This window comes from Chelonoidis abingdonii, chromosome 1 (assembly GCF_003597395.2).
Source record: "Chelonoidis abingdonii isolate Lonesome George chromosome 1, CheloAbing_2.0, whole genome shotgun sequence".
In the NCBI taxonomy this organism is placed as follows: domain Eukaryota; kingdom Metazoa; phylum Chordata; order Testudines; family Testudinidae; genus Chelonoidis; species Chelonoidis abingdonii.
Window position 1 is genome coordinate 105125042 of NC_133769.1, and position 15773 is coordinate 105140814.

Below are 15773 nucleotides of genomic sequence, written 5' to 3' on the forward strand. Positions count from 1 at the left end.
CTTTGTGCATATAGAGGAGCCAGTAAGACCTATTGGGAACTTGAGATCCTTCCTTGACCAATCTCTGGCCCATGGGATTCAGGTGGTGGACAGGATGTGTTTCTGTCAGATTTGTAATCTGTCCAAAACTCCTTCCCTGCTGTCTGGTTGCAATGTTGCATTGCCATCAAAACTATCCTCATTTTGCAATTTCGCTATTTATCTTATATATTACATTCTTATGTGCACATCACCTTTGGGGCCAGTCTCCTTTACATAATTAAAAAATGCACAGTTATCCCTAAACTAATAATAACCTGATTCTAAACTGTATTGTTCTGAAATGCACACTCTCTGAAAGTGCACCCACCTGAATACTCGGAAATTACGAAAAAGCCAAACAGAAAGGACATGTCTTGTGCTGCATCCTAAACGTGGCCAGACATGGGCTCTGATAGGCTACCAAGAGTACACATGTTCCAGAGCCAGGAACCTCCAATGAAAATATCCTACCACCTGCTGTCTGAAGTTTGACTTTGGAGACAGACAGCATTCCAACTAATTATGATTGCTATGAAAGGGCAGAAAGGCATTTAGAAAGCCACTTAAAGCTTTATAAATGCTAACCAAGTTCCAACCACAACCTGAAGCAGACTAGGAGCCAGGGGTGAACACAAAGCACAAATATTGCACGCTCAAATGAATCTACCCCTACTAAAAGGCAAGACATCACATTTTGCACACACTAAAGTTTCTGAAAGGTTTTCAAGAGCAAGCCCTCTGTAGTGGGGTGGCCACCCCCTCCGGCCTTAAAGGGCTTAAAACAGCCCAGGAGAGGGCAGTGGCTGGGAGCAAGCAGTTCCCAGGCTGAGTGGGAGAGTAAGCTCAGCTGAAGCCATGCCCCAATCAGGGCTCAGCTGGCCCTTATAAGAGGGCAGTGGGCCAGGAGTACAGATAGACTCTCTCTCCAGCCTGTTGAGAGGGAGAGACCAGGCTGCTGGGGTGTACCAAGATACCAGAGGTGGAGCTGGGCTGGGAGAAGGCCCAGGGGGCTCCAGTCTGGAAACCCCAGGCTGTGACCTAGTGGAAGGCCAAATAGGTACTGAGGTTGCAGGGGGCAGCCCAAAAGGGGTAGGCAGAGGCAGCAGGTCCAAATCCCCTTGCCTGTGATGAATGGCATTTATACTGCAGTCTTCCCCAGTGAACAGGGGCTCTATGGAGACTGGGCAGTAGCCATATACTAAGACAAGGTGGGGATTGGGGTTCCCCTGAAAGGGGGAGACCCAGAGACTGTGGGGTTATTACCAGGAGGCAGCACCCTAGTGGAAAGGGGCACCGGGGTCAAGGAGGGACATGGGGGCCCAGTGGTAGCGGGACAGAGGGCGCTCCAGATGCTGAAAGCTAATTCCCTGAGAGACCAGCAGGAGGTGCCGCAGTGGTGAATCCCACATTGTTACACCCTCGATAGAGTGCTTTATGCTAGTCCAGCCTGGGGTTGGGAATGACGATGACAGGGAAGGACCTGGGCAAGATAATGGAGTGGCTGATATGGGACTCAATTACCACAGAATTAAAGGAGGGCAATGTAATTAATGCTAATTGACATGGGTATATGGAAAATAGATCCCATCAAACTACCTTGCTATCTTTTTTGATAAGATAGCAACTTAGGTTGATAAAGATAGGAATGTTGATGTAATATTAGTGTTAGACTTCTATGAGGCACTTGACTTGGTACTGCATGACATTTTGCTTAAAAAAAAATAGAATGATATAAATTAACATGGCACATATTAAATCAATTAAAAACTGGCTAATTTATAGGTGTCAAAACGTAAGTGTAAATGGGGAACTTTGTCAGGAGAGTCTATTTTCAGTGTGGTCTCATGGGTATCAGTTCTGGAATGAACAAACAAAATCACTGACAAAGTTTGCAGCTTAAACAAAAATTAAAGGAGTGTTGAATAACACACGATTCAGAGCAATCTGGATCCCTTGGTAATCTGGGTGCAAAGAAACAGTATAGAATTTTAATACAGCTAAATGTAAATGCATACATCTAGGAACAAAGCACGTAGGCCATACTTACAGGATGGGGGTCTCTATTCTGGGAAGCAATGACTCTGAAAAACATTTGGATGTCACAGTGGATAATCAGCTGAACATGAGCTCTCAATGTGATTCTGTGGCCAAAAGATCTAATGCAATCCTGGGATGCATGAACAGTGGAATCTCAGTAGGAGTAGAGAGGGGTTTTTTCCCCTCTGTATTTGGCACTGGTGCAACTGCTGTTGGAATACTGTGTCCAGTTCTACAACTCAAGAAGGATGTTGATAAATTGCGGAGGGTTCAGAGAAGAACCACTGGAATGATTAAACGGATTAAAAAACATGCCTTATAGTGATGGACTCAAAGAGCTCCGTCTATTTAGATTAACAAGAAGGGGTTAGTTGATAAGTCTATAAGTATCTACATGGGGAACAAATAGTTAATAATGGGCCCTTCGATCTAGCAGAAAAAGCTGTAAAATGAGCCAATGGCTGAAAGTTGAAGCTAGATGTAGTCAGACTGGAAATAAGACATACTCTTACTGTCAAAAATGTAATTAACCGTTGAAACAATTTACCAAGAGTCATGGTGGATTCTCCATAACTGACCATTTTTAAATCAAGATTGAATGTTTTTCTAAAAGATCTGGTCTAGGATCTATTTTGGAGAAGTTCTATGGCTTGTGTTATAGGAAAGGACAGCCTAGATGATCACAATGGTCCCTTCGGGCCTTAGAATCTATGAATCTGTCATAGAAGAATGGTTGACTTGCAAATTGCAATCTAATAGGACCAATGCTATTACCTGGGAATCCAGAAACAACAAGGGGTCCAATAAGACCTTGAGAGCATGAACTATTAAGGAAGTGAGTGTTCATACTCTATTAAGAGGGAGCAGCCATAAATCCCATAAATTGCTCAGTATACTCTCCGTCACCCACAGGGCCATCCTGGGGGGGGGGGGAAAGTGGGGCAATTTGCCCCAGAGCCCCCATGAGAATATAGTATTCTATAGTATTGCAACTTTTTCTTATGGCAGGGGCCCCCAAAATTGCTTTGCCCAGGCCCCCTGAATCCTCTGGGCAGCCTGCTCACCTAGCAAAATCACCTCCATCTTGTTTGGATTGAGTTTAATCCAGCCAGCTTTCATCCAGTCCTTAACTCAGGCACTAGAACATCAAGGAGACTAGAGAATCCAAGTGCAATGAGAAGCAGCAGTACAGTTAAGCTTCCTCAGAACACTGATGGTGCTGCAGCCAATAACGGCACCCTCTCCTCTAGTATTCTCATATCTACATTGAACAGGAGGGGGTAACATGATTGTACCTTAAAAGGCCCACAGGCAAGAGAGCTGGGGAAAGAAGAGCATCTCATAGATACTTCAGGTTTCCATAGGCCTGCCAAATTCTAGGACCATGGGTAGGCGAGCAACCAAGTTTCCATCCATGACCAGCTGCTATATACTATGCTACACTGATAGATATATTGATTAGATAAAATAGTGGTGAGCCCCATGGACTGTTTGTGGTGAAGAGGACCTGTAAAAAGAAACAACAACTCAAACATCTTAACACTTCCCTTATGGAAAAAACTTTTCAGTACAGTTGAGTGGCCTTCCCAGATGTTCTGATTAGTTCAAGTTTTTATGAATAATCGTCTGCCTAATCTTTTTTTCTTGAGAAGCCAATTTATACAGTAGTGGCAAGAATGTGTTCTATCAGGTCTCCCAACAGTGAGGGGAAACTGAAAATTGGCTCTAAAAACCTTTATCATTTCAGTTAATAAATTATAAACATCCCAGAGGCAGGGAGAGGAGACTGGAAAGCTTACTGCATTATTCACCATGCAGCATGATTTAAGTTTAAAACAATGGGAAAATCTGGCTTAGACTGTGACTAAATTGCACAGGATTCTAGAGCGCATGAACACACACACACACACACACACACACACACACAAGCTAGAAAACTGAAGACCAAATACGGGCTCCTATCACTCCCATACATGATAACTAAGAGGAACAACTCTCTCTCCTTAAAGTACAATTTTACTTGGAAAAGTGGCTGTATAAAAGATCTGCTTCCTGGGTGTGTTCAGCATGGTTTACTTCAGTGACAAAAATAAGTGTTTATTACTTTTTACCTCTGTGAGCACGGAAGAACGAATAGAGTCCTAAGAGTAAACTGGATATTATTCCATCTCACATCAGTAGACCTGTTAACTAAATTCCAATAGATAAGGTCAGCTGGTGTTAATGGGACTGCCTAGGTATAATGGAAGACAATGTGGTTGCACAGTGTAATCCCAAGCAGAATTTGAGCAGCAGAATCCTTGTTGTCAGTACTGAGGCTCAAGCAGGGAAGCAACCACCATGACTTTCAGGTCTCTGACTGATCACAGGAGCAGGTCTCTGACTGATCACAGGAGCAGGGCTAGCAACTTGGGGCAAATCCTTGTATTTCTCCATTTAGCAAATTTAATCTAGACTCAGTACAGCACAAACATGGACCTCCACATTGCCATTTTTAACGAGACACTTTTCAGAGAAGAGCTGCATTTCAAAGTCAATGGCAAACAACTGACTGCAGTGAGAGCAGGATTAGTCGCAATGTAAACAATATTGCCAAAGGAAATACACTAATTAACAGTGGTCGATACCCAACATGAGTCATTGTTAGAAATGTATATATTTCATCAGTTCTTTTCGGCAATAAGCTGTATTATCAGTTTCCTCTCTAAACGTTTTCCCATGGCCATGGTTAATATACAGTGTGATTTTACTTTCCTTAGTTACAAAATTCAATCTTTGTATAAATTATCAAAAGGAAAGATGTGCTTATTTCTGTAAGATTATTTTAACCACATGGTAGATCAACCGGGCTCAGTGATAACTTCCAGTAAAAGGCTGGCATTTAATTTCAAGGCCCATGATAAGCAAATGGAATCAAATATTTGTTACACTTCCAGAAATGAGAAAATATTAGAGATGGGGGAAGCAAAGAACCACCGTTGTGCACTACTGAGCCACAAAGCACACAGCTGAGATGGATCAAGAGAGTAGAATCGCTTCCCAGCCTAATATAAGAGGCATGTGTAGCAATGTTGGAGTTTTGCTGTAGTCATAAGCCATAAGGGTGCTTCCAGAATGTCTGAACCCAGAACTTGGCATGAGATAGAGGAGCAGAGGGGGAAGGGAAGCAAGACAGGAGGAATGACTGGGGATTCAAAATGATCCCTTTTCAGAAAATCCTCTTCTCTCTTGCATAACAAGATGCATTGGATACTAGTAAATATCAACAGTGACATGCTCCAACTTCCTCCCCCATTCATGTTGACTTTAGCTGGTTTCCACATCATTTATCAGAAGGAAAAGGCTACAGAGCTCTATTTAGAAAACATTATAAATAACAAGCCTGAAATAAGGAACATGACACCAGAATTACAATAACGACAACAACAACAGCGCAGGCTGCCAGGCACGCTTCTCTAGCTGGTCACAGCACAGCACTCCAGCCCAACCTTTCCACATGTGGCTACCAACCTCCACTGATTCAGGCAGGGAACACTGGCCTCTTCCTCTATAAATAACGTCAGACTCCAACTGAGTGTTGTTATTGAATTCTCCACTATGTTATGTAAGTGCTCCCTGAGAATGGACAAATAGGCTGATACTCAGACATGGGTGATCTTATAGAGTTTCAGGCTGGAAGGAACCACCAGATCATCCAAGGGACCACCCTCCCTTGATCAGATGACTCTTGTAAAATTCAAAGAAAACTGCATAAAATAGAAGTGTTTTTTAAAGCAGAAGGAGGAATACAATTTAAAGAAGTTACTCATGTGCCATCAACTGAAGTTATGGAATTGCTAATCTTAGGTTCCAGCACTGAAAAGTATTCAAGGAGCCACATATCAAATATGAACACGTTCAACAACACATGAACTTCTAACCAGTTCTGGTTTTTCTGCAATATGGGCAGTCATAGTAAACACCTTCTGCAGTCCCATCAAAGCAACCCCAAGTATTGTTCTCACACAGCCTACAGAGTATCTGTTTGTCTTGGCTGCAAAGTGAACATAGATTCTGACAAAAGCGTTCTCGAGAGAGCTACAGTTGAGAATGTTTCCCTTTAAAGCAATATTAATAGAATGTAGTTATGATAATAATGAAACCAAAGATCTTAAAAACTTAGGAAATTTCTAGCTAAGTGTTCTTCAGTCACCAAGTTCTCTTCCTCTCCGGGTCCCTACCCAGTCTCCACTTGCTGGTTGGAAATTTGCACCAGATGCCATATTAAACATAGATCTGTCCTATGGAGTATATTAATTCCAGCAGTGGGCATAAGCTGTATGAGGAGATAACCCATGCCCCATCTTGTCAGCTCACATGAGATACAAGGCAGTCTCTGTTCACAAATTGGAAGGATATCAGGGCAGATCTTTGTATCTTTGGAATCTGGATTTCCTTCTTGAGATGCAGGTTACATCATCTAACTCAATGACTGACATGGGGGGCGGAAATTTAGGGAGATGGCCAGCAGGATCTTCTGAGAGAATCACAGTGCTGCTGCTAAGTGGGGCCTCCAGGAATTCCAGCTTCTCTCTTTCCTCCATGAGGACCAGGACAGAGATAAAACCCTCACTTAGGTGTGTGGTGCACCCTGAGACCTGTGGCCATTAAGTGTAGAGAGGATGGGGTGATGGTGAATCTCTAGAGCGTGGGTCCTCTGATCCTTATTTAGAGGATGAATAGGCCCATATATGGAGGGTGAGTGAGGCAGAGCAAGTTTTCTGGAACATAGCAGAATGGTAGTTGATAAGGGAACGTATAGTTTCTGGGCAATTAGTGAAGTGCAGTGGTGCAAGTGAAATCCATTTCTTACTGGTACTTGGGGGTAGCAGCCCTGTCCCTCAGCCCAGGGCCTTCACGCTCTCCCCATCCCCTCCCCGTGATCCACCCCTCTTACCTGGGCTCTCCCAGGAACTGCATGAACACCGGTAGCTCCCCCGGTGGCTGTACCATCCCCAGTCCTGTCCTCTGGCAGGGCTGCTGCTGTATAAATGGAGCCAGAGGAGACGCAACTCCCTGGAAGGGCAGGGAGCGAGGCTGGGGGTTCTGCTGCTTTCCCCGCTGCAATTCCCAGGAGAACCCTGAACCACAGGGCTCTTCCAGGAACTGCAGCGGGGAAAGGAGCAGAACATGGGGCCACTGGACAGCCCCACACTGTCAGCTCTTCTGCTGCAGCTCTACCACCCCCTGCCCTGCCCCCAGCCCCATCCTCTGGCAGGGCTGCTATACAAACAGAGGAGGTCCTACATGGAAGGACTGGAAACAGTACAACTTTGCTGGAAGATCTGCCGGGGTTGCTCCTCCTGTGTCTTTCTGGTACGCCGTACCAGCTATAAATATCTTGCTGGTATGGTGTACCATACCATACCATACCGCCCTATTTGTGCTGATGATGAAGTGTAAGATGTAACTGGTTTATACTAGGATGGTGCACTAACAGAGTAGGGGACAAGTCTTTATCCCACATGAAGTGGTGGTTCACGAGTCAGTGTATAGAGAGCAGATGAGGATATGGGTCAAGTGTTGTTCTATGTCCCATACTGGAAATATAGATAGAAAAGTGTCCACAGAGTAAAGACACATCTTCAGTCTACATGAAGGAATAAGGGGCACAGTTCAGGGTGTCATTAGAACCTTCATTGCAACTTTCCCCAAGTTCCCATCATTTAGTTGCTTTTCAACTGTAACATTCAAACAACAATGCTATTTAACATGCACTGTAGTGTCCATACTTAGCTCTCTGAAAGATTTTGCCTGAGAAATTCTTTAGGTTTTTGGTGTTTGGTTGTTTTTGTTTTTGTACAGTCAATTTTTTTCCTCCCTTCTCATATCTCCTTCACAGTGTTCATGAAAGTCACAGGACCTGATTCTCATTTGTGTTAAGGCAACTTTACACCACTCTCTGAGAGTGTAAACAAGCCTTAAGGGGGATGCAAATATAATTTACTCACACTTTAAGGTCCTTTAACACTGCCAGAGGAATGTCAAGTGGTTCTAGTGTAAATGAGATTCTGAGCCTCTAAATCCTCTGATTCCTGCATACCCATTTCACTGCACATACAATTCTTTCCTTGGGGAGAAGCTGAGAGAGAATGAATTACACATGAGAGATGTTAGCCATGTCACTTAATGTACTACTCGAAGGTACTCATATAGGTTTTTATGACCTTCATCACCCTATGTAGACCAGCTGTATAGAAATATTTTGCCCCTGCATTCCCTCTAGCATTAAGAATGGTGATGGGGCTTTGAAGATTCCACTGTGGGAGAAGATATGTGGTAGCCCTGGTATCCTACCTGTGAAAAGGGCTGCTCCTGAGGCAGAGGGGAAGCTGTTTTACATGCACATTATAACTGCAGTGTAATTAATGTAGAGGTTTTTCTGGTGAGCAGAAATGCATCAGAAATTATAACTAGAGTTTGAGCATTCTGTAGTTAGTGTGTGTTCATTAACTCAAACTAGCATTGTGGGTATTTTCCAACCCAAAAATGTTTTTCCAGAGTCTCATAAAACCTTGAACCTCAATGGGTATGCCTGCCTTTAACATTCTGCTATGGAAAAGAATAAAGCTGTATAAAGAACAAACAATGCAAACTTCTAAATACCCATTTTTTTCCTGCTAGCATTTTGTTTATCCACAGACCTATTTTGTTTTATTGGTAATTTAGATCTGTGGGCCAATTTTCAGCTGGTCTGAATCTGCATAGCTCCTTCAGTGGACCTATGCTGATCTACACCAGCTAAGAATCTGGCCTCGTATAGAGAGGAGAAATATTGTATTTCCTGTTGTCTGGCCCTGGGTCTCTGGGTTATTATTCATCAGAGATTTGCCACCTATTTTGATATAGCCTGCTCTCCACATACCAACTCCGGGGTCAGACAGAGTAATTGTACTTTACAGAAGATATATTTTTACACACATTGTTCTGGTCCTTCCCCTCTCCCACCAGCATCTGTTGCCTTATCAGCTGCCCAGAATAATTTGCATAAATTTCCAGTAATAAGTTCCCGCCTTTCAGCGCTAAACACTACAGAGGCATCTGGTCTCGCTCACGCAGTGGCAACACACTGGCCAAGCAATGACTGAAAAACAAGAAACACTCTTCACTTCCAGGGGCCTGCTGTTGCTTGTCAGCCACTGTGGAACAAAGCAGCAGAACAACAGTTGTCCTGCCAAGGGGCCAAAAGGTTTGTAGTGGGCAGTGTGACAATGAAATTGGCTCCTTATTTACCACAACCTCGTCATCACTATGACTTTCCTTCATCTGACAGATTTCCACCCAAAAAGCGCCTGGCTTTCTTCAGAAAATAAACCATTCACAGTGTGTCTGCTGTCAAAAGTTACCCTGCCCCCATGTTACAACCCTGCAAAGGACTCTGCCAACACGTTTTAACAAATTACACAAATCTTGTACTTTTCCTCACTGATATTTATAAAAACTCCTTGGAAGCCAGAAAGTGAATCTGTTTCCTTATCAAATGGTCATGTTTTCCATTGTGAGCGCTCATTGGTGTGTTATTGTAGGGTTGCTCAAGGGTGGCTGCTGGCATTTATTTCTTTAAGTTTTTTTTAAAAGTATATAGACCTCCAATTCAGGGATTACTCCTGTACTTAAAGTTAAGTACACACATAAGTGATGTGCTGAATGAAAGCCTAAAGCATTTGTTTTGAGAGAAAACCACACAAAGTACTGCATGAACTTTCCAAATAAACATAAACAAAACATCCAAGATGGAGCAAATACATGCAAAACTAGTGTTCTGAGGACATGCAAGGGAGTTTTAAATTACAGTAAGTTAATGTGAATCTAAATAAGTAACTATAAGAGAGTCTAGATGAAATCTAAATTCATGTAACTTACATATCGAAGCTGGACAGGTGTGAAAGAAGGTGTATATTATACTGTTAGATTCCCACTTAGGGCCTGATTGTGCAACCTATACTCTGCTTAGCGAACACTGAGTTAAATGAATAGTCCCAATGAGTTCAATGGGACTACTCCATCTCAAGTACTCCATGATGTCACCTCTGAATTTGGCCGTAACAAATTACTTGGAATAGTAAAACCAACTTTCTGTAAAGCCTAATCGAGCTCCCATGGAAGTCGATAAGATTTTCCATTGACTTCCCTGGAAGAAGGACTGGGACAGTAGAGATTAGTCATTTATTTCCTCAGTGCTCAAGAAAATCAATCTGGAATTCAGATGATCACAGAGGCTGATGAATCTGATTGGCTATGTTCATCTTGTTTCCAATATATAAAAAATAACTCTCCAAGATTCCTTTTATTTTCTCATTTTCTTCTAGCATTTCTGGAGGGTAATTTTCTAACACTAAAGAATTTTGGAAGCCATTCTCCAAATCATAAAATTGGCTGGATGGGTCTCTTTGACACATCCTCCAATACTGGTACTCATAGAGGATAATCGAAGAATGCTTAGCTCTTATATGATGTGGTAACGCATCATCAACTCATCTCCTCCAGATATTACATGACTGGTGGGTTGTGCCACTCAAATTATCCTCTCCTTCAAAACTACACAGCTCTGAACTTCCCAGCATCCCTGCTTTAATTTCTTCCTGTATCACCATATGTTTGCTCCATTCCTCCCCCCTAACCTCTGCCTTTGTCTCCTTCTCTCACTTACAGCTTTTCACAAGCTTTCATACTACATTATTTTTTGAAGTCTAATTTGTCATGTACCAAGTGCCCTTCCTCTCCTACTACCAGACTTCTTTAATTTTTTTTTTTTGTTGGTAAATCCTCCCTATGTTAATCTTCTCACCTCACTGCCTCTATTCCAGGGCTTTTGTCTTTGAACTGTTGTCCTATATATCACACAATGGTCTATTATGAAGTCAGTGGAAAGCTTCCCATTAATGTCAAGACTTTAGATTGTAAGCTCTTCAGGGCTATTGCATCTTGTATGAAGTGCAATGTACACTTAATGTGTTCTCTAAGTAACAATGAGAATTCAGAGTTTATTGAATTTGGGTGCAATAATTCCAACAATCAAATGCATTGTATCAAAGCTGTGTTAATATTTTTAATATCTTTGCAAAAGGGCTGTAAAAGCAGAGGTGGGTATGTGAGTTGTGCCTTTTCCACAGCAACTATTCAGTTTTAAATAGTTCATCCTGAAAAAAAAAAAATCATCCCAGGGATAATTTTTCCTCTGCACATAATTAATAGCTTGCTGCCATCCTTTGTGGCACAAAATCTTAGAAATATTTCTTTCTCTCATTTATAAACTTTTCCTCCAAAATGAAACAAAACTTAAAAAGTTAACTTAAAAGTTCAGAACTATCCAAACTATCCATCAATTTCAATGTGCTGCAAAGGAAGACAAACAAACTCTGGAATGAAACAACAATGGAATCTTTAAAATGCACCCAGTCTCCCCTGACTCACTGATACATGTTAAGGGACTTTCTTGGTTCAAACTCAAGGTTGATTGTAAAACTTTGACAGATAAATGAGCTTTTTTTTATACTTAAAGATAGTGATTTTAGTGCTATTTCCTGCTATGATTAAATAAGATGTGTTAACTGTGCCAGCTTTAATCTGCAATGTACTAGCTCTTGGGTTTTCCTTGGAGATTTAACAGGATTGTTCTCTTCCTCTCTATTTCTTAATGGTGGACTTTCCCCTTCGCTCCTCCTTAAAAGCTCCAAATTACTAGTTTCCTTGGATCAGGAGGGCTGGAGGGAACCCCCTATGAAGTTCATCACTGCTGCACTTTGCCAGAGACATCACTGCAGAGTGACTCCAGGTGCTCCCTTCTCACTGCAGCATTCCCAGTCACTACTGGCTCAAGCAGAGCAAGGCCAGCTCCAGGAACACAACCTGAGATCTTGCACAGCATGGCAGAGTGCTAACACACAAACACCAGGCCAGCCTTACATTTAGTTTCTTGACTTCAGTGGGAGTCACACCTGCTTATACAAGGGCTAAATTTATTCCAGAATTTCTGATAAGATACTGAGACAGCCATTTTTCAAATACTTCATTTTATCCTCCTATCAGTTTGCACAACAGGTTTCTAGAGTGCACTCATTAGTTTTGTTCACCTATAGATTAACTTGGCAGGTAGGCTTTACACAATGGATCCTACTCATCGCTGTCCAAGAGACAAATCTGGAGTAAGTCAATTGAACTGTGCAATTATTCCACATTTATACCACCGTATGTAACTGATATCAGAAACTAGCCCCCAAAAAAGACAAGGTGCAGCTTTTTCCCAACCATAGAATCCTGAGTATGGCAGAAACGCAGATGTGGTTGGGGTATGAATAGTCTCATATCCTCTTCTCCTTTAAAGGGACCTGCAGTACAGTGGCAGGGTCATTATCGAATTGTCCATTCCTTGTATGTTTTTGCATTAAAGAAGGCATCTAGAAATGGTCAGAAGACGGCCAGAAATGTTTTTTCCTCAGGACAGTATGAATTGGGAAGATATCTTCTCCCTTTACAAGGACATGTGAAGAAGTTAGCGGAAAACATTCCTGGCATACCAAGTGCGTTTTTTACCCCAGTATGATGCTGGCAGATCAGGTGCCAGCTCATGCTAAGGTACCTAGGCCTCACTGAACACTTAAGTGCCCAGCTGGATACCAATCTTGCTTATCTGTATATTAGCATTATCAAAATAGATATTGGAGTTACAGCAATGTGTTTAGTATTTAGACCTTATGGAATGTTTATAGGATGCTGCATCTATTAATCCTACTTATAATACCTGTATCCTGTGTTATAAGGCAGTGGTTTTCAACCTGTGGTCCACAGAGTCCTGGGGGTCCACAGACTATGTCTAAGATTTCCAAAGGGGGCTGCACCTCCATTTGAAATTTTTAGGGGGCCCTCAAATGAAAAAAGGTTGAAAACCACTGTTACAAGATAATGATTACATGTTTGTTCTATAACTATAAAAATGTTTGGAAAGATTGTACAATCTGGGGAGAAGCATTACCAAATGTGAAATATTAATGGACCCCAGGAGGTGTTATCTCCTGCACACCAGGAAGGACTGTTGAATCCAAATTGGTCATTGTGAAATAAAGACTGTCAATTGCTCGCCCCACATGCTCATGAAGAGGTTATGTGCAGAAGCGCTCACTCCATCAGCCTGGATTCTGGGGCAAGGGGGGATAAAAATCCCTGTCAATGAGACACTGGATCTTTTATGCTGTCTGAATTCTGAGGGGAAAAGATTTGTAGACATAAGCAAGAGACCACCCCCCAAGGTGTTTGGCTTGGGTTAGTCCCAAAGGACATAAAAGCATGCTTATTATAGAAGCTTCTATTACCTTTTTAATTTAAGATTCTACCTTATTTGAGTATGCATACCTACCAGCTTTAATCTTGTAAATAATTCTCATTTCTTTTCTTAGTTAATGAACCTTTAGTTAGTTTATTACAGAATTGGCTACAGGCATAGTCTTCGGGTTGAGGTCTGAATACAGTTGAGCTGGGGTAAGTGACTGGTCTGTTGGGACTTGGAGTAACCTGAATATTATTGTGATTTTTTGGTGTAAAGTGACCTATCATATATCCAATTCGCCAGTGTGGTAAGACAGACTGGAATGCTCAAGGGGACTGTTTGTGTCTCCATCGTCAGACTGTTGTAGTGCTTTAGGAGTTCATTTTTTACTGGGTTGGTGAAACCCAATTATAGAACACACAACCAGTTTGGGGTTTCTGCCCTGCTTTGTGACACTCTGCCTTGAGGTTGGCTCCCATGGTCATGAGACACTCCAGACAACATGACACCAAGTTCCTGATTGCAACCTTTTTTTAAGATGATAGGTTTCCAATGGATAGTCTCACAAGGGCTATGTTCATATTTGTCTTCTCTTTCCATACTGGAGCAACTAAATGTCATTACTATCCCAACTCTCACGGCTAACCTCACAGCCAAGATCTATCCATCAAGCAGGGGACTTAAACAATGTCCTGAAAAGCTATGAGCTACCTTCCATTGTAGAGGTTATTTATGAAACCACTGGGACAGATCCTCAGTTGACATAAATTAGGACAGCTCCATTGAAGTCAACAGGGATTCATCAATTTACATCAGCTGATGATGTGGGACAATGAGTTTTAGAGATGTTTAAATATGTTCAGATTTTCAGATTGCAAAGTCTCATGACATAACTATGTATTTTTTCCCAGAGCAATTTCAACTGCATATATCTGGTCTGTAAAAAATTTTGAAATGAAATATTAGAAAATGAGGTGCGACCTGAGGTGTGACCCAAGGTGCCTACGGTAGGCCACACTGAAAATGCCAAGGACAGGGCAGGCTGCAAAAAGAAGAGCAGATTCTCCCAAGACTGGTGGTTAACACTGTAGATAGATTCACCCACCCTGGTTGACAAGAAGCTGAAAAAAGAAAAAAAAATTCACACAGTCCCCTTTATTGCATTCCACTCTCTGGCTCCCAATCAGCAAATAAGTCCAGTAAAGTGAGAAGTTACTTAAAACTCTATTCACTAATACCTTACATTTGCCAGGCCTCTTCACAGCTATGGCATCATTCTTTCCTCTGAACTCCCCCTTATTTCCAACCTCTCTTTTGTTTGCTCAGTTATTGGCAATCTGTTACCACCTCCAAAGCATTGCCCAGGTATATCAGTGTCCCATCTATACCTATAGGTGTGCTTTCATCTTCTCTTGTCTTAACTATTGCAGCTCATCCATTAGTGGTCTCCCCAAGTACCAGATGATGACACATATGGATCATCCCTACACACATTGTAAAAAGAAACAGGACCACATCACCTTCATTCTCAACTAACTTCACTAGATTCTTATTCACTGCAGGATCCGGTTCAAAATTAACCTCCTTGGGGCAGATTGCCCTTTTCTGCAGTAAAGCCCATGGGAAAGGGCTCACAAGAATGGAATTTCTGTGAAGTCCAGTTGCAGATATTCCCCATCATTGCACCAAAAGAAAGGCAGGAGGGTGAGGTGGAGCAGAGTTTGACCTCCATCGAGTAACTGATGTACCAAAGGAGGACAAAATGTATTCCCTTCCAACTCATGTACTGAGATGACTCTTCCTCCAGCCCACCCTAATCCATGCCTCTTTGTCCATACATAGATCCCCAGTCTATGCCCCAAGAGAAGGGGAAATGATTTTGTGGAGGCAGCAGCGTCCCTCTTCTCCTCAGAATGGGGGCACTCCATATCCAAAAGGTCTAATTTACACTGGGCTTCTACACTAATGGGGTGGAGGGGGCTGGAAACAGTCCTGAGAAACACTGTGACAGAAGGGCATCCTGTTCACATTCCTTTAAGCGGGTGATGCCATGCAAGTGACTATACTGGAGGATCTGACTTTGTTTTTATGCTCATGCAAAAGGGGTTCTGGCTTTGCTGTTCATTTAGCATTCAGATGACTGAGCACTTTCCCTGGCAGCAATAAATGTCAGCATTCAGACAAACATTTTATTCAACTGTTTGATGGCCCAGAAATAACATGCTCTCTACCATGTAAACTCACCCAAAGGATGAAGTGTTAGGACATGCTAAACAAATGGCCATGTCCTTGACTTGGACACAGGGGCACATCTGTTCAAGAGCACGATGAAGGGCTTGGGGAAGCCTGGTAGGAGGTATCAGTGTAAATACAATACGGCACTCACTGATTTAAGAGCTTCTGAGATGAGTTC

The 15773-nt window shown here is 42.3% G+C and overlaps 1 protein-coding gene across 1 annotated transcript in view; it reads left to right on the forward strand.

The window, feature by feature from the left end:
• Positions 1–1044: 1044 nt before the first annotated feature.
• The window catches only part of APPL2 (adaptor protein, phosphotyrosine interacting with PH domain and leucine zipper 2), a 224854-nt gene continuing 210125 nt past the window's right edge, over positions 1045–15773 (forward strand). Inside the window, exon 1 of the mRNA XM_075068758.1 lies at positions 1045–1049. The gene's annotated coding sequence lies outside the window, so the exon portion shown is untranslated. The remainder of the gene's footprint in view (positions 1050–15773) is intronic.